At 43.2% G+C, this 27,811-nt stretch overlaps 1 protein-coding gene across 3 annotated transcripts in view; it reads right to left on the bottom strand.

Moving 5' to 3' along the window:
• TTBK2 (tau tubulin kinase 2) overlaps positions 1–4,763 on the bottom strand; it is a 536,541-nt gene extending 531,778 nt beyond the window's left edge. For all 3 annotated transcript variants that reach the window (XM_085627231.1, XM_085627232.1, XM_085627233.1), the window contains exon 1: positions 4,511–4,763. The gene's annotated coding sequence lies outside the window, so the exon portion shown is untranslated. The remainder of the gene's footprint in view (positions 1–4,510) is intronic.
• Between the last annotated feature and the right edge of the window lie 23,048 nt (positions 4,764–27,811).

Below are 27,811 nucleotides of genomic sequence, written 5' to 3'. Positions count from 1 at the left end.
CCCTCTAGAACCCCGACGCTAAGGGGGGAGGTTCTGGATAGAATGGTTATCAGCTTGACTTGGATCAGGAGGAAGTATATCTGACTTCAGCAACTGATCATGCGAGAACAAGCAGATCCTCCTCTCTGTCGGTGCTACTGATTTTAGATTGCCGTTGAATCATTTAATTGTACCCCATTTCTTAATGTTAGTTGGTTTGCTCATTTGTTTAGCTGCATGGGTTTCGCTTAACTGGTGTACTAAAGGCCGGAAGGACAAACTGTCCTTTTATTAAAATCCTAAGTACTTAAGGTGTGCTAGCAAAAGAAGAGCGCCAAGTACCAGAGGCACCCATTAAGGTAGGGGAGAGACCAGGGGAAGGTTGCTTTGGCCGCAAAGAGGACTACTCCACTATTCCACCTTTATGAGCACGGATTATACTTACATTTTAAAAAACTACTTGGATGAAAAGAATGACAGAGCGACTTTTGCTCATTTCAGTCACTCCTGCCAACTCAAGGGAGGCTGCCAGTGGATAAGCAGTAACATAGGTAGCGAAACTTAAGAGCAATACAGACGAGAATAGTAAACAACCCACCTAAAGAGCCATGAGATGCATGCATGAAAAACAGTTATTCTACATGCGCTGGGTAGAGTTTTTTTCAAAATAAAAATGTTAAATATAAATGGCATCAAATGAAGAAAAAGACAAAACCGATTACAAGCTTCTAAATTAGCGTTAGATCCGAGGTTTCTAAAATTACGAAAGTCTAACACTGTTTAAAAAATAAAAACATTTAATTCTCTACAGCTCGGTTGGAACGACGAATTCAATATGGGACAACAGTAAACGTTATCTATTGTTAAGCGGAAACTCAAGACTAGCTGCCAATACAAAGATGTCTTGTTATGCTTTTTGTCATAATCAGCAATCTCCCATTCGCTCTGCTCTAGCAACTCAAGCCAATTTGCTAGCAAGGGAATAGTTGCTGTTCAAAGTACATCTCGCGGAAGCATACAACATAGTGTTCGACAAAATTCCACCACTGCCTGCGAAGCTTGTTTAGGGGCGAGCACTTATTGTCTGCTTTGACACTTGAACGGCACCATCACCTTGGGGGCCGGTTATCAAAGCAAAACATTCTCTTTCCATTGTGCACGGACACACCCTGGCAGAATATTGCAGGATGGAGAAGGCTGCATGCATGCCTGGCGCGTGCAATATGATACAGCAGCCTCAGAGCAGCGGCTCGGAATAGGCAGCCAGACAAATGCTACAGCGCCGGCCTTGTGTTTGTGCTCTAAATATGAGAACGAAGCCCTCGATCGTGGATCAAATACAGAAAATAGAATTGTATAACAAGGCACAAAGACATTTCCAAAACAATATTGAAGCATCGTTAGTTTTCCAAAGGACCACAGGCCCTCGTTTAACCCTGGGCGTTGTATATCACATGCAGGAATGAACCTATGAAAATGGAAGCTCCGCACACGAAGGACGGCCTCGTGTTACTACGGGTTTTTTCAATCCCCATGCAGAGCAGCGCATTTAAAGAGCCCGTTCTGCAGCCTCGGCACACAGCTAAGGGCATCTGACAGCATCGTTCACCTGATGAGCCCAGCGTGATGGATGCAAAGAGAGGAGAGACACCCTGTCCTCGCGGGATGACTGACCTCAGTCACTATCCGCCAGAGATGTACAAAACACTGCCCACAGGCCAGGAGATGCCCTCCGCAGACTGGCACACTGCCAGGTGCCAGCGATGCTCCCGCACGCGACTGATCCGAGTCCAGATTCTGACACAGGAACAACACAGGCAAGGCACAGTCTGCACGGGGGCCATATCTGATCAAACCCGTCTCCGTAACTGAACCTGCAGTCGATGTGCGATGAACACACGTCCAACTGCAGAACAGCCTGTAGGTGAACCCTCAGACAACCGCAGCGCTCGGCTCGGATGTCCAGTCCTAACAGCGCCTCGTTGTTAAAGATGGGGGCCGCTATCCTCTTCCAAAATAACAGTCAGCCCCCTCCCCCGGGCGGATTCATAACCAAAGCGAGGACCCTCTGTTCTCTGCCATCTGTCTCGCACACGCGTGTCTGTGGGTGAGCAGCGCGCTGGTTGTGGTACGTACACTGCGGTGTGTGCGTTCTCTGCAGATGCTGGCTCCGCCGAGGCGCTAGCTAGCCATCGCTGCGCCGCGCACACACCCTCAAGGTTAGCGACTGAAGCCCATCTTTGTCCTCTCCCCCTCCCACTCCCACTCCCTCTTCTGACACAGACATCAGGAGCGGCAGGGGGTGGGATGCTCGCACACACACGGAAGCCTTTACACGCACACACGCGCGGCACGTTTCACTCTGACAATCCCCCGAGCTCAGCTAACCCCGGCCTATCAGTATTCGGGTGCTGATGCAGCCGCCGTGTGACATCTCCAACGGGAAAACACTCGGGGTGACAATGGCGAACACCGCACATAGATGGTACGCTGACCACCTCAGGGCACACGGCAAAGGGCAGGCTCACGGGGCACGCACGTACGAGATAATTAGTCAGTGCGGATAACAACAAAAGGGAAGGGGACGACTGCCAGCATATAAACAGGCGGCATGTGCAGGGAACAAGCCCCAAGGAAATCACCATCCATCATGGATGCATTGATAAAGGAGCACGCACGCAAAATGAATGACACGTAAAGAGAGGAGTGACTGAATACACAAAAACCTTAACAAAACACATTCACGAATAAAATACATATATGCATATCAATTACAATGGGAGATAATGAATGCAGGAACACGGGTGTGATAGTGTGGATGCAATTAAGAATGCGAGAAATAAGTGACTTTATGTGTCAATCAATCAAACAAACGAGGAAATGTTTGCAATGAAAGAATGAACCCGAGGCAGGCGTGCATGCCAGGAGGGAGGGGTGCATGGTGGAGGAACTGCTGAATGGATGAACACTTTAAGGAAGACATTAAGAGGCAAGGACGAAAGGGTTTAATGCATCAATAAATGAACTGATGGTGAAAGCATCCATGACCCAAGGCAGGGAGACTGGTGAATGTCTGGGAGAAGGCACACGTGTACACACGAGGAAAGAAGTGCTCTACATCAATTAGTGCATTAAAGAATGGAATAAATGAAAAATGAATTACTGTAGGGATGAATGCAGCAAAGACTTAGGGTGCATGACACACTAAAAGGCAGCATGAAGTAAGAAATTAACGTATGTAGGGAAGGAATGATGACTGCATCCCAGATGGAAATAAGAACCAGGGCATCAAGAAAGGAGTGCATGATGAGGAATAATGGACTGGATGAAGCACTGAGTAAAGGAAGGGTGTGTGTGTGTGAAGGGGAAGGGTGTGTGTGTGTGAAGTGTGTGTGTGTGAAGTGTGTGTGTGAGTGTGTGTGTGTGAAGGGGTGTGTGCGCGACTGTGGTAACATGAAAAACTGCTAACATTAAATAATTAATCGCTGCATGAAGAAAGAAGTATATTAAGTGAAAGCATGAAGTAAGGAGCGACTGCAAATTGAAGTAAAGCATGAAGGAAGCAATAAGTGTCATAAAGAAGGGGTGACTGCATGAAGAAATCAAAAATACCAGAAGGAAGGGGGGTAAGCACGTAGAAGGGGTTTCTGTGGTAAGGAATGGGAAACATCAATAATTCACTCCACAAAGGATGAGGGAACTACACGAATGACTGTATGCAATAATGAATTAATTACTACAAGAGGGAAGGATAGCAAGAAGGAAGGGATGCACGTAAAAATGCAAAGCAACGGAAATCAATGCATAAAAAGTAGACAAACTGCACTAATTCAATGAATGCATAGCGAGGAGAGGAATTGCATGAATGGCTGAAATCAAGGATGAATTAATGGCTGCATGACCGAAGGAGACTGTGAAGGAATGACTGCATATAGGAAAAAAAAGACTGCATAAAAGAAAACTGAATGAAGGGATGCAAAGCCTCAGATATACAATAGTGGAAGAATTGCATCAAGAGTTGAATGCAAGGATGAATTCATGACTGCATGGAGGAAGAACTGCATGAGGAATGCAAAGCCTGGGGAACTCAATGCATGGAGCGTGGAAGAATCGCATAATGGACTGGATGCAAGAATGACTTAAGGAAGTAATGACTGCATGAAGGAACGCAAAGGTTTCAAAGCATAGTGAGTGGGAGAACTGCAAACAGGGCTGCATGCAAGAATTAATGAAAGACTGCCTGGAGGCAGACGTGCATGAAGGGGAAGCAGTGCACACATGGAGGACAGGCAGGGGGTGCAGAGATGAACTCGTTTGAATGACAGCCTCCTCGTCCCCGGTCCAAGTTCAATGCTCGTCACTTCCTCGGCACAGGGCATCCACGCCCATGTGATTTAATTCTAGGACCTCCGAGACCGCTATCACACTGTCGGCCTCCCATAAGACACTCTCTTGTGACGCTGCGGCTTGGGTGTGTGATGCAGTCGGGGGTTGGGGACGATGAGGGGACCTGATAAAGAGATGTCCTTACCTGGAGGTGGGCAGCGCATCCCTGTGCGGAGCCTCAGCCCAGACAGGCGAAAGGGCAGCGGCCCTTCATTGCCCTCCGGGTCGTTCGGGAAGGCAGAGCTCCCTGGTCCTTCCAGATAATTCTCCGGTGGATATCCCTCTCCCCATTTAACCCCGCTGCCCCTGCCACCGTCCCTGCTCCATCACTGCGGTACATGCGACGTCACTAGCCTACCTTCGCAACAAGACTCAGCGCAACCTACCCTGATGCGCCGCCCACCTCCCTAGGCACGCCTACGGCCACTGCGTCTCCTGCCCGGTTCCGCAACCTGATTGGGGCAAGAGGCGGTCCGTCACTGTCTGTTAATGGTGAAGCTTCGCCAGGCATTTGTTCCCCACCCTAAATTTCTTTGAATGCTGCTGGATTCAGGGTTGGTAGAGAGTGCGGTTACCTGGGTAAAGCGTCACAGTGGTCAGTACACATGCGCAGTAAAGGAAAAGCGGAAGACATGCCGGGAATTGTAGTCTTACGTTCAATTCGTGAAAGCGCAGCCTGAAGGTATCAGAGAATGCTGTTCCTGTCATTCTCAAATTGGTCAGCAGTGATTCGTGATGTTGATTGTCCGTGTGAGCTTGTTTTCTTCTTTTTCAAACATTACCCCTTTTTCATTTTTAGGTCCGGGTCTTGCAAGGTGAGCGTCTAACACTTCGCAGTTTAATTTTTATTTTCTACGCATTATAATGTTAATATCGAAAGTATTTTAGTTTCTATAAACACACCACACAATAAACGATCGATGACAAAGCCAAAGAGTGGTAACAAATCAGCATTATGGGCATGCTAAGCATTAGCATATTAAATACAGACCTATTGGTTAGTTTAGCAATGTATGTCTTATAGCACTATCTTTTTAATTAGAGGAGGTCTGATAAGGTAATTACAATTTTTAAAAATGTATTTATAGAAAAAAAGTAAAGCTGCCAGGCAGTGCTTTAAATGGCAAAAAATAAGTGCAGGTACTCACCAAAAATAAGCAGTGGATTGGGGGTGGAGTAAGGGGCGGGGCAATGGGCGGGGCTATGTTTTTTACCTTTCTAAGCTTTGTATGCAAAAAATATGCATGCATTGTAAAAATGTCTAACTATTTACATAGTACTTTCCTAAGTTTATGGTTATATAACTAATGTTCATCAATAAATGACACACTGACGAATCAGTACTAGTGAGGCAATTTTTAAAAAAAGCTTAAATCCATTGATTTAATCTAGAGGGCAGGGATTTTGTTTCATGCAAATCCCTTTCATTTAAATTGTTGATGGGCGAAGATTTCCGGGCGTTTAAAACAGTGGGCATGCTAACAAGCTGCATGCCCTGAACAATGTGGCCCCCACTCACGTCGATTAGGTTTTATGGATACCTTCCGACCCCCTCTAAAGACTCCCTGCAGCGATACTCCACCTTTCACTCCAGGCACACGCACCTCTGTGTTCTACTGAAAACGAGCTGCTGAGCTGGCGCTTTTGAACCAGCGCAGCCCAGGCTTCAGATCCGTTTGAAAGGTGCTGTAACCCATTGCAGGCCGTGCAGAAAGAGCTTCCAAGGATGGAGCTCAGGAGGGCAGCACCAACCGCATCAAAACCGGGCCGTTATGAGTACCGGTAATCTCCTTTTCCGAGGAAAGGTCCCGGTACTCAAGGGGAGAAAATATAAAAGTGCCAGTACTCAGTACCGGTGAGTACCGGCCCATTTAAAGCACTGCTGCCAGGAGACAGAACCACAAAGACGTAAAATATGATGAGAGAGGCAGAGTCGTACTGGGACAGAAAATAGGCCGGGGCACCAAAATAAAAGCAGCCCACATTGGCGAAATAGAAAGCTACAAAAGTGGCCCAGGTTTGCATATTGGTGCAGTTTTGAACTTGTAATGACATTGATCCAGCGGCAAACCAGCAACAGATACTCCAATACCATATACTCACCTGCGCCCATAAAACACACAATACACACACAGCCTGGTAGTAACCGCTGGAGTCAAAGTTTATGATTTATACCACTTCAAGATTAATCACCTCTTGTTCTCCACTAATCTTTTCACTGATCAAAAAGTTATTTCCTCTGGTCAATGGACCATTAGTTGAACTAGTTGATGGTGAAATGACATTAATTATTTCTCTTTTGCAATGAAATAACCACAGACTCGGGAAACGTTTAAATCTTTATCTAAATAAATTTCATGTGAACCATTTCCAAAGTACAGTACAGTCTCATTCATAGGAAGGAAGATTTAATTAATCAATCAAACAAATATATTATACTCTGCAATGACTTTATTCTGAAAGGGGAGGATAGATAGAAAAGCACATCAGCACATTCATGAAAGTATAGTTACCTAGGATGGTGTGAAAAACCAACCCCCTGACCAAGGAGCCTGGAAGGGTCCCCCGGGAAAGATCAGACGACAAAAGCTTCAGGACAGGATAGATGACCTCTCTAACACCGACGCTTGCGTAGCACCCCTCTCTGACACTCTCTTCCTCCTCGAGATTCTTCCGCGATCTCCTTCAAAATTAATTAGTTAAAGTAAATGGTTCAGCATTCGATTCTTCATCAGCATCTCCGACAGCATCCCGAGCTCTGCAGCATTCAGCAAATCTCCATCTGACTAACTAAGACTACCTCAATTATACTCTTCGATATTCATGTAACACCAATTAATGTTTCAATATCGTAAAAATACTAACTCTGATTGGACAGGCAAGGGGGGATGATCATCACACTATACTTATTTTTCATCTTAGTCTATCAGTCTATTGTTCAAAGATCCCACCCCTCATTTTTATTCACAAATCTTTATTCCCACCCATATTCACATCTTATTAGACACAAATGTTTATTTTATCATGTATTTTTATTCATCCAGAGGTTTTCGATGCTGGTTCCCAGGGTATGTATCTCTTGTGTCCTTGGACTGCGTTCAAGTATATCGGCACTTCTTCCGGCTCATTCCCACTAAGCATGCGCGGAGGTGAGGTGGTTAACAGACTCTGGACTCGTACGAGAGGCCCAAATGCATACTAGCAGGAACATCAGAAAGACAAATATTAATTTCAAATATAAATGGTGTCACTGTATACCACCTATCTCTACTCTATCCCTCTTTAATCATTATTACCTTCCCTGCATTAGCATTAGTAAAATAGCTTGGTTTAGTTTCAGCAAAGCAGATGCCAAGCATGTGAGTTTTCAGGCCGCCATTTTAATAGCATCTGCGCAGGCACACGAAATTCCCTCCAAGCGACAGCTCGTCATACTGCATAGATGCAGTTGACGCATGCGCAATAAAGATTTCCCGTTAGCAGCCATTTTAGAATTTCGCTCGAGGTACTTATTAGTAAAACACGACGGCAAGCTTCTCTTGTCTTTTATGTTCAATGTGGTGCATATTAATTTACACAATACATAGTTATTACAAAGTTAGAAGTTAAATGAGAGGATTGCTTCCAAGCAAGTCTCTTTTCTACGAGTCCTTGCTCCATCAATCCCCTCTCTGATGGCATTTTTGAGCCATCAAAAAATCACCCATCCCAACCAGATGCCAACTTTAGCACATCTCAATTCCTTTTCCACTCTTTTCATTCTTGTCCTCATCTTTGTTTCTCAAATCTTGCATCCTTTTATATAATTCTCCGTTCATTTCTTCTAGCTGGATCTCTTCAAAATTTCTCTTATTTCCCTTTCCATTTATTTTATATTTCCTTCCTTTTCTGCAACATTTGCACCATATCATTGTTGTTAAGACTATTATTGTTAAGCCAATTAATGGAAAGACTATTTGACATATAATACCTTTTCCAAGATTAGTAAACCAAGTCCCTATTGAAGAAATACCCTTTGTTAGTCTTTCCCATACACTGTCAACCGCCAGTGGTTTCAATTCTTCTTGAAGTTTTGTAATATTCTTAATATATCCTCTAATTTCTGTGCTTTTATCCGGTATGTAAGTGCAACAATGCTGCACTTTCAACATTTTACAGACACTGCCTTCTTTTGCCAATAATATATCAAGCGCATGTCGATTTTGTAAAACCATAGTCCTAATTGCAACCATTTCTGTATTAATCATCAAGAAACCTCCTGCAGTATCGGTCGATAGACGATTAACTACTGTTGACAATTGACAGATTCTATGCGAGTTCAGAATGACTCCCACTGAAAGTATCATTCCACCAAATATGTCACCTATTATTTCTGAAAAACTAGCTCTCTTTTTTCGTGTTAGTTCATGAGTATTTTCATTGCTTCCAGTGATTCTTTTTACATGATATATCTTCGGAAATACTATTCCGAGGTAGCAACTCCCATACCACCATGCAGGCAGCTTATAATAAGCATTATTCCCACACACGTAGTAAACACCAGGAAATACTGGATCTGTTCTCCCTTTTAGTATCCAACCTCCCAGAATTAGGAAGTTATGTTCACATTCACTAGAACCAATAAATACATTGTTATAGTCTGTCTTTAATCTATGGAGGCATGTTTTCCCTGTCTTTATAAAGTCTAGGGACATCGCAGTATGAGTTTTGCTAGTTGCATAGATTCCCTCTTTCTCAGCCCAAGGTGGTATATGGGTTTTCTGTTCTGCAGCTCTTCTTTGGAAATCCTGTCTCCTTTCTTCAACTAAATTCAAAAACACTTTCTCTTCTTCACGTAAAGAGCATGTTAGGTTATTCTTGTGTGCCTTTGCTATATCTATTGACTTCATAGTTAAGAAAAATTCACCCATAATCTGTGCATCTGGACTACTAAGCACTGGATTCATATTCTTTCGAATATGAATTTCTGAAAATACTACATCTAAGTGTGAATAATAATATTGAAGTTTTCCAGTTCTATAGAATAAACTTGTCAATATGCTACATGATGTACCATACATTAATGGTAAATGATGGTATGTGACTCCTTCTGCTGGTGAAGATGGTAATTTCATAAAACATAACAATCGCTAATCTCCATAGTGTCTACATACTGGAATAACAACTTTGTGAATACATTTGAAGATGTGTCATTATCTGTTACTGTATGATGTAAATCTATCTCATCTGCTGCTTCTAATTCTCCTCTATCTCCTTTCATGTTAGCTGTCTTTTCATAAGTGTCTGTGTCATTCTTCTTGTCTGTTATCATAAAATAAGGAACTGCTATGGTTAGAAATAGCCATACTATGACCACTAACAAAATACTATATATGCAAACCCTACAGCATTTCTTTGCACAATTTCGTTTTGGTCTTCCAGTAACCCTGTCTTCAGCCATTTTAGTCTAAAAAGATTCCTCTTCTTTTCTTTACTTTATGATATTGAATTCTTTGTTACTTCAAGGAGGCCTCACTTTCCCTTCGTCAATCTGTTCTACATTTACTTCTTCATCTGTCTCTTCATTTAAATCTAGATTCTCAAATTCTTCTAGAATCACGTAGGTCCATTCAGGACCCTTGAATTTAGTGTTCAAAACTCTTAGTCTCGAACTTCGAGTGGTTTTCACAGTTGACTGTTCAGACTGACTCGTAACTTCATTCACTTTCCTTAAATGATATTTTAACCTTTTGACCCCACCTGTCCCGTTATCTCCTTTTCTGACCCCTTTGAACTTGCACTGCACTTTCACCTTCTGTGTCTCTCTCAAGAGCTCTTTTATTCCCGTTATGTTGGGGCACAATCTGAATTTGCCCGTCTTTAGAGTTTGTCTCTATCTGTCCTTGTTCAGGTCTTGTTATTATTGCTTCACCTGCCTGAACTTGTTCTTCTTCCTCTATCTGTTCCTGTTCGGGTCTTATCTCATACTGTTCTTCTTCCACCCAAACTTGTTCTTCTTCTCCTAGCGGGTCCTGTTCAGGCCTTACTACAATTTGTTCTTCTGTAGCCTAAACGTGTTCTTCTATACCTGACTGTCCCTGCTCAGGTCTTTTTGATGGTTTGCTTGCCTGAGTGTGTTCTTCTTTCCCTGTCCGGTCCTGCTCAGGGTCTCCAGTAGCTTTGTTCACTTCTTCCCGAGCATGTTCTTCTACACCTATCTGGCCGTCACTTGTCTTTCTAATCTTGTTCTACTCCTTTTTTTTTTTAAACAGATTTTTATTGAGTTTCAGAAAACATACATTCAATCTTGTAGCCCTCGGAATGCGCAAGGAAGAAATTCAGCATACAGTACTATAGATAACATGACAAGCATGGCACAAAGTCGCATCCAGCCCCGTACCAGGTACTCGTGATACAGCTCAGTCCGTCAGCATGCTTGACCCAGTCCAATGTTATGAAGCTACAAAAAGAACCCCTGATCCTCTCTCTCCCCTCCCACAGCCACAACACCCCCAACAGAGCCCATCCACCCAAGCATGTCACCAGTTACTGTGGCATTCAGAAAGGCAAACAAGTCTCCCGTACCACCTATCAGACTCCCTACCTCGGAGGTCAGGACAGTATAGGGGTCAGAGACACACAGGGGGAAGCCTCTTATCGTGCTCGCAGGGGTCCCAGTGCACATTGTACTCCCACAGGCGGGAAAGGTCGTTCAAGGGGCCCGCTCCACATCCTTCCCACCAAGGGTACCCTCATCATCCATAGCCGGACGCTTGGCCAGCTCCAGGAGTGCCACCCATGCCCGGGCCATTTCCAATGACTTCTCACTCCCATTATGCTGAGCCATACAGAGCCTATAGTTTCCCTCGCTTTCTGCCCATTTCACCAGCTCCTTATTCCATCACACTAGGCTAGGCCCCTGTCTCGCTTTCCAGTGGGAAGTAAGGTCTCTCTTAGCTAAGGCCAACCCTAGGTCAATGAACTTGCTGGTAATCTTAGTCTTGGCAGTGTGGGGGAACCAATGCAACAAGCAGACCCCTGGAGCCACAGCTATCTCCCTCTCCGTCACAGCCAGCAGGACCGCCATCACTCTTCTCCAGCAGTCTTCCACCCATGGGCATTCCCAAAACATGTGGAGAAAACTCACCCCAACCTGGGCACGCCGGGGAATCTTGTTCTACTCCTTGTTTAAATAACCACCTCAGGTATGTCAGCCACTGGTATACAGTCCTCCTGAATTGTGCTCGGTTGTTCTTTGTCAGCCTCTTCAGAATCTGTTACTCAAGATTCTTCTTTTATCACAAACAGAGAGGGAGAGAATAAACAACGTGGTTGCGTTCTCCCTGAGTAACTTTTTTTCACAAAAAGCAACCACTATTGAATTGGCGAAATACCAGATTCAGAGTAGTGGAAAGATGTTGTTCAACTATCTACTTGACAGGTGGAATATCAAAGATATTGAAGTAAAAGCCTCACTCACGTAATAGTGACATGCTTCATCATAGGCAATTACTCCACACCCAGAGAAGATGGTACTCTCTGGGCGGACTCAACCAAAGATATACTGGGAGTTCCTAGATAAATGAACCACTGGTTAGGCAGGGAACCAGATCAGATTAAAAATACCTATGAGTGTACCCTATTTTAAATTATTTATTATTGGGCACTCATGATATCAGTAAAAACTTATTGTCGGGGTTTCTTTGAACTCGATTTGTTCAATTGTACCCGCTACCGTATGCCAACATGTTTCGGCCCGTCTTGTAGCCCAATCGGGTCTTGGGGCCTTCGTCAGGGCGATATCTTTCTTTTCCTTATGCTATAAGGTCCCTGCGATTAAGCTGTACATGTGCTTACATGCAACTCATTCGTACGTGAGGCCTAATGCACTCACCTGTCCGTATGTGCCTTCCGACTTCAGTAGAATTTTTCTATTGGACATGGGACACAAAGTTAACATGTGTTTCTTTGACGACACAACAACATGAATCTATCTACAGCCCGTCTTGTGCTCGTAGTCGTTGGTTCTTAGTTGTAGTGATGGTGTACCACCTGACTATGTGCTCTCTATGTTAGGGCTTAGTGTAATACATTAATCATTCCAGTTTGCTCACCGCCACATCACATCCACATCTATACACCACACAACGTGATCATCATACTGCTTGTGATTGACTATGAGTGAAAAGGATTGTGGCTATAATGTATTTTCTAGTCATCAATCCTATAGCTCTCTATTCAGGCACCCATTCCCTTGTTGTGTTGTTTATTCATTTCTTAAATATATCACCATGCATAGTGATCATGTATATCTCTTTCATCCAGTCGATTATTCAGAACTTCCGGCGCTCACCTACTGCCCTGTGCCTACTGGCATCATGCAGATCTCGTGTGTTAGGTGCAGTCCTGTAGTCAAACACTGCATCAGAGATAAATAAAGGCAACTATTAGCACGTTCAAAACCGATCTAATGATAAACATCTCGTTCTCTACAAGATTCTAGTTCACGGAACCTTATTACCGCGTTACTATCTTTTTACGGTTTAGGGAAATATATTCAGGGACGTATTTATTCTTATTTCGCTTCCGTGCCAGTATTCCTGCTTAGTTCTTCAAATCCTGTGTTGCAGGGTGAACTTTCCCCCTATTTGTATATGTTTTGTTTGCTGTCCCTTTTGTTATAGCTAGTCTTTTTTTGAAATTATTTAAACAGAACAATTTGGAACCATTGGTAAGCTCTACATGCGTCTCTGCTATCAACACAAATCATACGCGATAACAGGCGTCTGAATAACAAAGTGTACCCTCGCTGTCACTTACTTCATCAAGGACCCTGCACCGCCGTTACACCTAGTCAACCACACCGTCTGCCGTCGGGGATGTGAGTACGGCGGTGTCGGCTTTTAACCGGAGGTGCACGAGCCTGATTGGAGGGCGGTTCTGACCCAATTCTCTAACGTCACGCAACGTAATCACAGCTGTTCACACTTTTACGAGGCTGAACTACAAGACTTGTGGGAAATGTAGTTTATTTATGTCTGGTGCGCCGTGTTCGATCCCCCTCACAGCGAAGGATTTGTTAGTTACAATTTTGAGGAGTATTTCGTTGATCCCTCGTGTAGTTATTTTAATGATAATCGCTTGAAGTGTGTAGAGTTGCTATTTCGCCATTATCTTTGCGGAAATAGCGTGTCTCACCTCACGACCAGTGTTAGTGGGTATGGTGTAGGCAGCCCCACTTGAGTTTCGTATATCTGCTAACGGCAGGTCATTCTAATCAGTGGATTTATCTAGTTGACTGCACGTTTGTTACCTAATTCCGACTTTCATGGTGTTATCCCCTTGTGTTCCTAAATTATATATATCGAGGACTAATGTTACACCCCAATCTTTTGTTGTTATATATGTCGGAGGTTTTGTTGTCTTTCCAGGACTATGCCTCTTGTCTTTTGCTCCTGTTTACCATGTTTTAGGGATATGTATACTTTGTGGCCCAATCTAAATTAAACCTTCCCGCGGAATTTTCTTCTTATTTCCTGTTGTTGTTTTAAACGGGCAATAGATCTACTTGTGATTGCCATATTCAGAGATATGTAGGCTATGTGGCAAAGCTACGTCATAGAGCACCATGGAATTTCCTCGTTCAGTCCTGATGTTGTGCTTGACAAGCGATAGATCCACCTTTGCTCTAGTTTTAGCAATTGTTTTTCGTTGCAGCTGTCTGGTAGTCTCTCAATTACAGTCCAAGTAAAGTCATCTTCACTGTGTTTCTGCGTTTGAAAATGTCTCATCATTTTTGTGATGGTTTTACTGCACCTAAATGTACTGCGGTGCTCATTGATCCTGATCTTGACCTTACGTGTGGTCATCCCAATGTATATTTTATTGCAGATGCACGTCATTAGGTAAACCACATTGTGGCTGTTGCAATTGCTGAAGGACCTTTGTTCCCATGGTGTTTTAAGGCCCACGTCGATTGTTTTGCTCTGTATTGTTAATTTGCATACACTACATGATCCGCACGGGTAGTGTCCGGTTACCTCTGGTAGATTCCAGAGTGTGCTCTGTTGGCCTGTTCTGCCTTGTTTCTTTTTTGGTCTGGTATGTACAACAGAGTCTTTGATGGATTTACCTCTCTTAAATGCAAATAGTGGTTTCTCTAGTTTAAGACCCCCAGAGTTCAGTGTTCTCCAATGTCGTAGAACTATGTTCTTTACACTGTTGGAATCTGTTCCGAATGTGGTTACGCATACCAGTTTTTTGTCATCCAGTTTCCTTTTTGGTTCCAAAAGCCCTTCTCTGTTGCAGTTTTTTGCCCTTTTATATGCTTGTTTAATCAGTTTTGTAGGGTAGCACTTTGTCTGCAATTTCTGTGTTAATTTTTTGGCGTGAATTTCATAATTTGCTTTTTCCGTACAATTTCTCCTTAGTCGTAGGAATTGGCCTACTGGCAAGTTGTCTCGCAGCGCTTTCGGGTGGAAGCTGTCATATCTGAGGAGGTTGTTGGCATCTGTAGGTTTGTAGAACACTTCCGTTTTTAGTGTCCCCTCCGCTGGCCAGATTTTCAAATCCAAAAATGTGATGGAATCTTTTGTTAGAGTCATTGTAAACTTCAAGAATTCATCCCTGTTGTTTAGCCATGTCAGAAATTCTTTTGCTTTTTCGGCATCTCCTTTCCAGACTATAAAGATATCATCTATGAATCTTCTCCATACTCCCAAGTTGGATTGGTACGGGTTGGAGTCACTATAGATGAAACGTGTTTCGAAGTCATGCACGTACAGGCATGCTACACTGGGGGCGCAGGTCATCCCCATTGAAGTGCCATGGGTTTGTAGAAAATACTCCCCTTCAAATTCAAAGTAATTTCTTGTTAGGGCTAATCGTACACATTGAACCACAAATTTTATAGGTGTTATTGATGACCAGTTTTCCAGACCCAGCAGATTTTCTATCACCCTAAGTGAGGCCTCTTGTGGAATACTGGTATACAATGCTTCCACGTCTAATGTCATTAGGTAGTCGGTGGTAGGACTGAAGCTCAAAGTTTGAAGTTTCAATAAGATGTCTTGTGTGTCTTTAAGGTACGAGGGCATTCTCTGCACCATTGGTACCTACAGATGCCAACAACCTCCTCAGATATGACAGCTTCCACCCGAAAGCGCTGCGAGACAACTTGCCAGTAGGCCAATTCCTACGACTAAGGAGAAATTGTACGGAAAAAGCAAATTATGAAATTCACGCCAAAAAATTAACACAGAAATTGCAGACAAAGTGCTACCCTACAAAACTGATTAAACAAGCATATAAAAGGGCAAAAAACTGCAACAGAGAAGGGCTTTTGGAACCAAAAAGGAAACTGGATGACAAAAAACTGGTATGCGTAACCACATTCGGAACAGATTCCAACAGTGTAAAGAACATAGTTCTACGACATTGGAGAACACTGAACTCTGGGGGTCTTAAACTAGAGAAACCACTATTTGCATTTAAGAGAGGTAAATCCATCAAAGACTCTGTTGTACATACCAGACCAAAAAAGAAACAAGGCAGAACAGGCCAACAGAGCACACTCTGGAATCTACCAGAGGTAACCGGACACTACCCGTGCGGATCATGTAGTGTATGCAAATTAACAATACAGAGCAAAACAATCGACGTGGGCCTTAAAACACCATGGGAACAAAGGTCCTTCAGCAATTGCAACAGCCACAATGTGGTTTACCTAATGACGTGCATCTGCAATAAAATATACATTGGGATGACCACACGTAAGGTCAAGATCAGGATCAATGAGCACCGCAGTACATTTAGGTGCAGTAAAACCATCACAAAAATGATGAGACATTTTCAAACGCAGAAACACAGTGAAGATGACTTTACTTGGACTGTAATTGAGAGACTACCAGACAGCTGCAACGAAAAACAATTGCTAAAACTAGAGCAAAGGTGGATCTATCGCTTGTCAAGCACAACATCAGGACTGAACGAGGAAATTCCATGGTGCTCTATGACGTAGCTTTGCCACATAGCCTACATATCTCTGAATATGGCAATCACAAGTAGATCTATTGCCCGTTTAAAACAACAACAGGAAATAAGAAGAAAATTCCGCGGGAAGGTTTAATTTAGATTGGGCCACAAAGTATACATATCCCTAAAACATGGTAAACAGGAGCAAAAGACAAGAGGCATAGTCCTGGAAAGACAACAAAACCTCCGACATATATAACAACAAAAGATTGGGGTGTAACATTAGTCCTCGATATATATAATTTAGGAACACAAGGGGATAACACCATGAAAGTCGGAATTAGGTAACAAACGTGCAGTCAACTAGATAAATCCACTGATTAGAATGACCTGCCGTTAGCAGATATACGAAACTCAAGTGGGGCTGCCTACACCATACCCACTAACACTGGTCGTGAGGTGAGACACGCTATTTCCGCAAAGATAATGGCGAAATAGCAACTCTACACACTTCAAGCGATTATCATTAAAATAACTACACGAGGGATCAACGAAATACTCCTCAAAATTGTAACTAACAAATCCTTCGCTGTGAGGGGGATCGAACACGGCGCACCAGACATAAATAAACTACATTTCCCACAAGTCTTGTAGTTCAGCCTCGTAAAAGTGTGAACAGCTGTGATTACGTTGCGTGACGTTAGAGAATTGGGTCAGAACCGCCCTCCAATCAGGCTCGTGCACCTCCGGTTAAAAGCCGACACCGCCGTACTCACATCCCCGACGGCAGACGGTGTGGTTGACTAGGTGTAACGGCGGTGCAGGGTCCTTGATGAAGTAAGTGACAGCGAGGGTACACTTTGTTATTCAGACGCCTGTTATCGCGTATGATTTGTGTTGATAGCAGAGACGCATGTAGAGCTTACCAATGGTTCCAAATTGTTCTGTTTAAATAATTTCAAAAAAAGACTAGCTATAACAAAAGGGACAGCAAACAAAACATATACAAATAGGGGGAAAGTTCACCCTGCAACACAGGATTTGAAGAACTAAGCAGGAATACTGGCACGGAAGCGAAATAAGAATAAATACGTCCCTGAATATATTTCCCTAAACCGTAAAAAGATAGTAACGCGGTAATAAGGTTCCGTGAACTAGAATCTTGTAGAGAACGAGATGTTTATCATTAGATCGGTTTTGAACGTGCTAATAGTTGCCTTTATTTATCTCTGATGCAGTGTTTGACTACAGGACTGCACCTAACACACGAGATCTGCATGATGCCAGTAGGCACAGGGCAGTAGGTGAGCGCCGGAAGTTCTGAATAATCGACTGGATGAAAGAGATATACATGATCACTATGCATGGTGATATATTTAAGAAATGAATAAACAACACAACAAGGGAATGGGTGCCTGAATAGAGAGCTATAGGATTGATGACTAGAAAATACATTATAGCCACAATCCTTTTCACTCATAGTCAATCACAAGCAGTATGATGATCACGTTGTGTGGTGTATAGATGTGGATGTGATGTGGCGGTGAGCAAACTGGAATGATTAATGTATTACACTAAGCCCTAACATAGAGAGCACATAGTCAGGTGGTACACCATCACTACAACTAAGAACCAACGACTACGAGCACAAGACGGGCTGTAGATAGATTCATGTTGTTGTGTCGTCAAAGAAACACATGTTAACTTTGTGTCCCATGTCCAATAGAAAAATTCTACTGAAGTCGGAAGGCACATACGGACAGGTGAGTGCATTAGGCCTCACGTACGAATGAGTTGCATGTAAGCACATGTACAGCTTAATCGCAGGGACCTTATAGCATAAGGAAAAGAAAGATATCGCCCTGACGAAGGCCCCAAGACCCGATTGGGCTACAAGACGGGCCGAAACATGTTGGCATACGGTAGCGGGTACAATTGAACAAATCGAGTTCAAAGAAACCCCGACAATAAGTTTTTACTGATATCATGAGTGCCCAATAATAAATAATTTAAAATAGGGTACACTCATAGGTATTTTTAATCTGATCTGGTTCCCTGCCTAACCAGTGGTTCATTTATCTAGGAACTCCCAGTATATCTTTGGTTGAGTCCGCCCAGAGAGTACCATCTTCTCTGGGTGTGGAGTAATTGCCTATGATGAAGCATGTCACTATTACGTGAGTGAGGCTTTTACTTCAATATCTTTGATATTCCACCTGTCAAGTAGATAGTTGAACAACATCTTTCCACTACTCTGAATCTGGTATTTCGCCAATTCAATAGTGGTTGCTTTTTGTGAAAAAAAGTTACTCAGGGAGAACGCAACCACGTTGTTTATTCTCTCCCTCTCTGTTTGTGATAAAAGAGCTCAGAGGGGCCTCCATAGCCCTGAGAGGTTTCTAAAAAACACCTCCCTAGAAGAGGTGTGGCACACCTGACATAGTTTGGATCAGGTCATCCGACAAGTCTGGGGTATTTTGACCACACAAACTTGCAATCATCCCGCCAAGATGGCCGAGGGATTAGCATATGACGAAGATGAAATATCATCCATTTTAGCAATGCCACCACTGATCTCCGACACTACTCTCACACACGTCAACCAAAACAATGGCGATTGGGACTCTCTAACAGAATTGAAAAGGACCCAACTCAAAACTTTACTTCACGGAGCCATCATGACTGAATACTTGAGGGGTAATATAGCACCCAACGGTTTGATTGTGGCAAACTCCCCACGAATTTTCCTGAATGACCCCGAATTTAGACGCAGCTGGTCCTTGATCGCATGGAAATGCAGCAGAGACTGGCTGGTCTTAATTATTAAGACTGCTAAAAGACTCTCAGATGCCCTCCTTATTGAAATAAAAACACTGGAAAATGGTTTGAAAACTCAAATCACAATTGCACAATTCAAAAAGAAACTGGACGAAAACAATAAAATAATTAATGAGTACAAAGAATATCTTACCCAAGCAAAAATTACAAAATTTCAGAAAGACCTGAAAAAATTTAAATTTGAGAGTGTTTTTCCATACTCGAGAGAGGATTATACCCCAACAGATAAAGACAACTCAGACTTCTCAGACACAGGAAGCACAGGCTCTGGCAACTATTCCAGCGATACATCATCTGAAGGCCGAAAAAGCACCAATAGACGCAGAGGCAACAACCCAAGAAGAAATAGAGGCCCATACATGCAAGGAGGAATACAACAACAACCACCCTTTGGATGGAACCCCTTCATGCAAGCGCCCTTCCAACCACCACAGTTTGGATACCAGTGGCAACCCTATCAACAACCTTTTTTAGGGCGAGGCCGAAGACGAGGAGGAGGCAACCGGAGAGGGCAACGGGTTCAATGGGATACCAACAGAGAAGACCTGACAGCACAGGACCAGGGACCCAGCACGAGCAAGAACGCACGGGAATACTGAACCTGAGCAAGAGAATCCTCTCCCAACAACAAGAAAATGTCCTAAAAAAAGGACTAGGCTTTGTCCCGACGAATCGGTCAAATTTCTTTGATCTAAGAATTGAACTTGCCGAATTTTTTCGCAGACTCCGTCTGTCGGTGTTCTTTGCAGAAACAGAGGGACCAGAGGAACTGAGTGAATTGACAGATAAAAATACAGGCCTACGAAAAAAATCGAAATTCATCCCCCCGAACCACACTATGCCACCGGCATTACTAGCCTTTGAGAAGGCAGTAACATTGGATATCGATGAATTGAAGGATAATACCAACCAAAGATTCAACAACTTCACATTGATTGAACGGCAGACACTGGCAGAATTTGACAAGATGCAGGATGTCATAATTAAACCAGCAGATAAAGGAGGAGCAACGGTGATACTACCCATTGAGATGTACAGAAATGAGTGTATGAGACTACTCAATGATCAACGGAATTATGCACGATTACAGAGAGATCCAACTGTGAGTCTGAAACGAGAAATACAAGAGATGGTCTCGGAAGCAGCACAAGAGGGGTGGATTACCAAGGCAGAAGAAATTTTTTTACAAGAACTTGACCCAAAAACTCCATACTTTTACATCCTCCCGAAAGTGCACAAAAACGTACATCCACCACCAGGCAGACCGATTGTGTCAGGCATTGGTTCGGCTCTCGAACCACTGTCAAGATTTGCCGACCATTTCTTGCGACCAATGGTGCAGAGAATGCCCTCGTACCTTAAAGACACACAAGACATCTTATTGAAACTTCAAACTTTGAGCTTCAGTCCTACCACCGACTACCTAATGACATTAGACGTGGAAGCATTGTATACCAGTATTCCACAAGAGGCCTCACTTAGGGTGATAGAAAATCTGCTGGGTCTGGAAAACTGGTCATCAATAACACCTATAAAATTTGTGGTTCAATGTGTACGATTAGCCCTAACAAGAAATTACTTTGAATTTGAAGGGGAGTATTTTCTACAAACCCATGGCACTTCAATGGGGATGACCTGCGCCCCCAGTGTAGCATGCCTGTACGTGCATGACTTCGAAACACGTTTCATCTATAGTGACTCCAACCCGTACCAATCCAACTTGGGAGTATGGAGAAGATTCATAGATGATATCTTTATAGTCTGGAAAGGAGATGCCGAAAAAGCAAAAGAATTTCTGACATGGCTAAACAACAGGGATGAATTCTTGAAGTTTACAATGACTCTAACAAAAGATTCCATCACATTTTTGGATTTGAAAATCTGGCCAGCGGAGGGGACACTAAAAACGGAAGTGTTCTACAAACCTACAGATGCCAACAACCTCCTCAGATATGACAGCTTCCACCCGAAAGCGCTGCGAGACAACTTGCCAGTAGGCCAATTCCTACGACTAAGGAGAAATTGTACGGAAAAAGCAAATTATGAAATTCACGCCAAAAAATTAACACAGAAATTGCAGACAAAGTGCTACCCTACAAAACTGATTAAACAAGCATATAAAAGGGCAAAAAACTGCAACAGAGAAGGGCTTTTGGAACCAAAAAGGAAACTGGATGACAAAAAACTGGTATGCGTAACCACATTCGGAACAGATTCCAACAGTGTAAAGAACATAGTTCTACGACATTGGAGAACACTGAACTCTGGGGGTCTTAAACTAGAGAAACCACTATTTGCATTTAAGAGAGGTAAATCCATCAAAGACTCTGTTGTACATACCAGACCAAAAAAGAAACAAGGCAGAACAGGCCAACAGAGCACACTCTGGAATCTACCAGAGGTAACCGGACACTACCCGTGCGGATCATGTAGTGTATGCAAATTAACAATACAGAGCAAAACAATCGACGTGGGCCTTAAAACACCATGGGAACAAAGGTCCTTCAGCAATTGCAACAGCCACAATGTGGTTTACCTAATGACGTGCATCTGCAATAAAATATACATTGGGATGACCACACGTAAGGTCAAGATCAGGATCAATGAGCACCGCAGTACATTTAGGTGCAGTAAAACCATCACAAAAATGATGAGACATTTTCAAACGCAGAAACACAGTGAAGATGACTTTACTTGGACTGTAATTGAGAGACTACCAGACAGCTGCAACGAAAAACAATTGCTAAAACTAGAGCAAAGGTGGATCTATCGCTTGTCAAGCACAACATCAGGACTGAACGAGGAAATTCCATGGTGCTCTATGACGTAGCTTTGCCACATAGCCTACATATCTCTGAATATGGCAATCACAAGTAGATCTATTGCCCGTTTAAAACAACAACAGGAAATAAGAAGAAAATTCCGCGGGAAGGTTTAATTTAGATTGGGCCACAAAGTATACATATCCCTAAAACATGGTAAACAGGAGCAAAAGACAAGAGGCATAGTCCTGGAAAGACAACAAAACCTCCGACATATATAACAACAAAAGATTGGGGTGTAACATTAGTCCTCGATATATATAATTTAGGAACACAAGGGGATAACACCATGAAAGTCGGAATTAGGTAACAAACGTGCAGTCAACTAGATAAATCCACTGATTAGAATGACCTGCCGTTAGCAGATATACGAAACTCAAGTGGGGCTGCCTACACCATACCCACTAACACTGGTCGTGAGGTGAGACACGCTATTTCCGCAAAGATAATGGCGAAATAGCAACTCTACACACTTCAAGCGATTATCATTAAAATAACTACACGAGGGATCAACGAAATACTCCTCAAAATTGTAACTAACAAATCCTTCGCTGTGAGGGGGATCGAACACGGCGCACCAGACATAAATAAACTACATTTCCCACAAGTCTTGTAGTTCAGCCTCGTAAAAGTGTGAACAGCTGTGATTACGTTGCGTGACGTTAGAGAATTGGGTCAGAACCGCCCTCCAATCAGGCTCGTGCACCTCCGGTTAAAAGCCGACACCGCCGTACTCACATCCCCGACGGCAGACGGTGTGGTTGACTAGGTGTAACGGCGGTGCAGGGTCCTTGATGAAGTAAGTGACAGCGAGGGTACACTTTGTTATTCAGACGCCTGTTATCGCGTATGATTTGTGTTGATAGCAGAGACGCATGTAGAGCTTACCAATGGTTCCAAATTGTTCTGTTTAAATAATTTCAAAAAAAGACTAGCTATAACAAAAGGGACAGCAAACAAAACATATACAAATAGGGGGAAAGTTCACCCTGCAACACAGGATTTGAAGAACTAAGCAGGAATACTGGCACGGAAGCGAAATAAGAATAAATACGTCCCTGAATATATTTCCCTAAACCGTAAAAAGATAGTAACGCGGTAATAAGGTTCCGTGAACTAGAATCTTGTAGAGAACGAGATGTTTATCATTAGATCGGTTTTGAACGTGCTAATAGTTGCCTTTATTTATCTCTGATGCAGTGTTTGACTACAGGACTGCACCTAACACACGAGATCTGCATGATGCCAGTAGGCACAGGGCAGTAGGTGAGCGCCGGAAGTTCTGAATAATCGACTGGATGAAAGAGATATACATGATCACTATGCATGGTGATATATTTAAGAAATGAATAAACAACACAACAAGGGAATGGGTGCCTGAATAGAGAGCTATAGGATTGATGACTAGAAAATACATTATAGCCACAATCCTTTTCACTCATAGTCAATCACAAGCAGTATGATGATCACGTTGTGTGGTGTATAGATGTGGATGTGATGTGGCGGTGAGCAAACTGGAATGATTAATGTATTACACTAAGCCCTAACATAGAGAGCACATAGTCAGGTGGTACACCATCACTACAACTAAGAACCAACGACTACGAGCACAAGACGGGCTGTAGATAGATTCATGTTGTTGTGTCGTCAAAGAAACACATGTTAACTTTGTGTCCCATGTCCAATAGAAAAATTCTACTGAAGTCGGAAGGCACATACGGACAGGTGAGTGCATTAGGCCTCACGTACGAATGAGTTGCATGTAAGCACATGTACAGCTTAATCGCAGGGACCTTATAGCATAAGGAAAAGAAAGATATCGCCCTGACGAAGGCCCCAAGACCCGATTGGGCTACAAGACGGGCCGAAACATGTTGGCATACGGTAGCGGGTACAATTGAACAAATCGAGTTCAAAGAAACCCCGACAATAAGTTTTTACTGATATCATGAGTGCCCAATAATAAATAATTTAAAATAGGGTACACTCATAGGTATTTTTAATCTGATCTGGTTCCCTGCCTAACCAGTGGTTCATTTATCTAGGAACTCCCAGTATATCTTTGGTTGAGTCCGCCCAGAGAGTACCATCTTCTCTGGGTGTGGAGTAATTGCCTATGATGAAGCATGTCACTATTACGTGAGTGAGGCTTTTACTTCAATATCTTTGATATTCCACCTGTCAAGTAGATAGTTGAACAACATCTTTCCACTACTCTGAATCTGGTATTTCGCCAATTCAATAGTGGTTGCTTTTTGTGAAAACTCAAGATTCTTCGACTGCACAACCTTCAGCAGCCTCAACTGTTTGGGTCAGTTGTGGTCTCTTTTCAGCAGGGGCTGGAACCCTTTTTGTGTGGCTTGCATGAATCCAATTTGGCAAACCTACACACTTCACTGCTGTAGTAGTGACCAGTATTATCTGCTGTGGATCATCCCACCTGGGTGCTAGGCTCGACTTTCTGGTGTGCTTCTTCACTGCCACCCAGTCTCCAGGATTCAAATCATGCACCTGATCCGGCTGCCTGACAACTGCGTCTTCTCCAACCCAGTGAGAGACAGAACGCACTAGGTCAGCCAATCCTTTGCAATCGTCTAATTCCAGATCATCGGATATATTCAGCAATTTATGTCCTGATATAAATGCTTGTCTCATTGCTCTTCCCATGAGAATCTCATGGGGACTCAATCCTGTGTTTCTGTCAGGAATACTTTGAAGTCTCATCAATACAAGAGGCAATGCGTCCGGCCAACTCAGTGATGTGGATGCACACACCTTTGCTAGTCTTGACTTGATTGTACCATTCAATTGCTCTACCACTCCAGAAGCCTCTGGGCGGTATGCACAGTGCAGTTTCGTTCAATTTTGAATGCTTCACAGGTTAATTGAATTATTTCATTATTAAAATGAGGTCCACTATCTGATTCCAAAGTTACTGGAAAACCAAAGCATGGAATTAACTCTCTCAACAGTAATTTGGCAACTGTTATACTGTCATTTCTCTTAGTGGGGTATGCCTCCACCCATCGTGAAAATAAGCAGACTATTACAAGTATGTACTTCATTCCCCTGCATGGTGGTAACTCTATAAAGACAAGCTGTAATCTTAAGAATGGTCCTTCTGCCTTTCCGATTTTTCCCCAACTAACCACCGTCTTCCTGCCTGGATTTATTTGTTGACAAACTAAGCATCTCTGGCAAAGCATCTCTGCGACTACCCTAAACCTTGGGTTATACCAATCTTGTCTAAATGGTCTGGTCATAGCGTCGCTGCCTACATGAGTGTCTCCATGGTACATTCTTGCCATTTGAGAAAGTAAGCAGTCTGGCATGACCGGTCTGCCATCAGGGTATACCCACACATCATCTTCTGCCCTCCTTTCACAACCTGACTTTATCCATTTTTCCTTTTCACTAACTTCTACCTCATATTGCAACTGTCTCACCTCATCCCATGTTTCAAATAGGGTGACCAACCGTCCGTAAATTTCACGGACTGTCCGTTATTTGGGCCTCTTGTCCGTCAGAAAATCTTTCACGGACGCCTTTTGTCCGTAATTCTGGGCGTTGGTGCAAGCTGTCCCCCCCTGCAAGCAGCCTGAGACTTCTCTAACTCTCACTGCAGGGGGCCAGTTCGCACTGCTGTGAACTGAAAGGCCTGCAGCAGCCCCTCGTGGCACAGATTGCTATCGGCTATTATCATTCTGAGTATCAAACACAGACTGGTAATGGGCCCCTCTGTACAGATAGGCATTTGGTGGGCCTCCTCCTGCCAGAGGTCTTCATACTGTGGGGAGCGCCCCCCTGGGGGTCTGTGACTGCATTCCCAGGGGGTTGCAAATGCCTTAGCAAAGCAGTGTAAATGAAGACGGCCTGGAAGTGTGGCCTTCTTTATTGGCGCAATTCCAGGCGGTTTTCATTTACAGACTTGAAGTGTAAAATATACAAATGGTGCTATGGGGGTTGGGGTCATTGAGAGTGGTGGCAGGGTCAAAGAGGTGGCTGAGAAGAACAAACTATTCTGTAAGGACTTTATTTCATAAGCAGTTAGGAAGGCAAAAAAGTAACCCACACACAATGAAATAAAAAATAAATTCAGGTTTAAACATTGTGTTATTCTGGAAAATCCCTTAGTCTCCGGTGCCTACAAACTAATGTGACCTTGTGTAATGTAATAGGTGCTGATGGCATTCTGCTTCTGTTCAGAAACTAGTGAGAAATTAAGGCGTCCAAAGGTATTAATGTAAGACGTCTGATACTTATCAGAAGATACTTGTACTATGTCACACCAGAAGGTACACTGAAAAAACCTGGAAGGGTCCAGAAATATACAAATGAAAAAATATCCAAATTGGTATAGCATACATTATATTTGTGAACAGTGTGGCAAATTCAACAAATGCATATGCCAGGGTCAGTTCACCCAAACTGATTTAGTGTTTCTGAGCGTCTGCATGATGCTGGTGTCTCATCTCTAGCACAAGGGACAGGATTCCTCTCCGTTCATCATAAGTTGTGCAGCCTGCAATAGAATTACTCAAAATGCAGCTTTGATGGAACTGGCTCTGGTCTAATACCACTGAGGTAGTTGAGCCTGTGGATGAGTGTTCTCAAGTAAATTTAAGAAACGTAGAATCTGGGGTCAGTTTTTCATTATTCGCCATAGTCCTTTCCCGATGCTGCAAAAGTGCTCCATTTTCCAAAGTCTTTTGCCTTCATTTTATTAGGGACTTTTGCCGAAGTGTACACTACACCCAGAGCGGGGAAGGTGTCTTATTTTTTTTTTTAGACTAGGTGGGATGCCTGCTCTTCTGCCACTGTAAAATGCTGACTCAGCAAATATAGGAGTCAATAACAAAGGTTTTCCAAACATTTGCCCATTTTCACATGTTATAAGCATATATGATTTTAATTTATGGTTTGCGACGGTGAGAGGTATGCGTGTTTGTGTTATTTTAGCAACTTGTGATGTCATTGGATTTATGTGAGTTCCTACTCTGTGCATATGATGTGGCATGTGTGCGTGATGGTCTGTGTGTGCATGTGAGGGTGCATCTTTATGTGATTATGTATGATGTAGGGTGACCAACAGTCCGTAAATTTCACGGTCCGGCCGTAATTTGGACCTCACGTCCGTTGCCCGTGAGGATCCCTTTTATGGACGCCTTTTGTCCGTAATTTTGGGCATTGCAGGGAACAACACTGTTCCCTGCATGAAGCCTCAACTCACTGATGGGGCCGCCTTGCACTCCTCCTCGGAGCACAAGAGCAGCCCCACCTGCCCATTGTCATTCTGTATGCTGGCTGATTGCCACATACAGAATGACAATGGTCCAGTTTAGGCTGGTAAAGCATGTGGTGGGCCTCCCCCAGGCTCTGTCTAGGGCAGGGCATTCTGTCAGACAGAAGAAATGTGCAAACACGCCAATGTTGCTACATGAGAATCCAGCTCAACAAAAGGTGCTGGTGAAAGAAGTTAAAAAGAAGGGGCTAGAGTTCTTTCAGTCTCGTCATTTTAGAACTGATGCATTTTCATTATTATATTCAAGGAAGCCATGATTGCTACTTTTTTATTTTATGCAACTAACAACCATTGACAAAGCCAATAGTTCTGGCTTGTTGCAGGTGTAACATTACTTGTTGTTATATATCTGGATACAATGACAGAAGAGGCAAAATACCAGTCAGGCATCACACTATACTAAGCACAGATTTTTAGCTTACGTGTTTTAAGCCATGCCCTTAATTACATCAAACACCGCCCTTTGGTTAGACCCCCCGGTATTTTCATCCCACTTAAAGCCCTGGAAACAACACCATGTCAAAGTCACCTC

The sequence above is a fragment of the Triturus cristatus genome, chromosome 9, assembly GCF_964204655.1.
Source record: "Triturus cristatus chromosome 9, aTriCri1.1, whole genome shotgun sequence".
Taxonomy (NCBI): Eukaryota; Metazoa; Chordata; class Amphibia; order Caudata; family Salamandridae; genus Triturus; species Triturus cristatus.
Note: the sequence above shows the minus strand (reverse complement) of the source record. Positions and strands in the feature narration are given on the sequence as shown.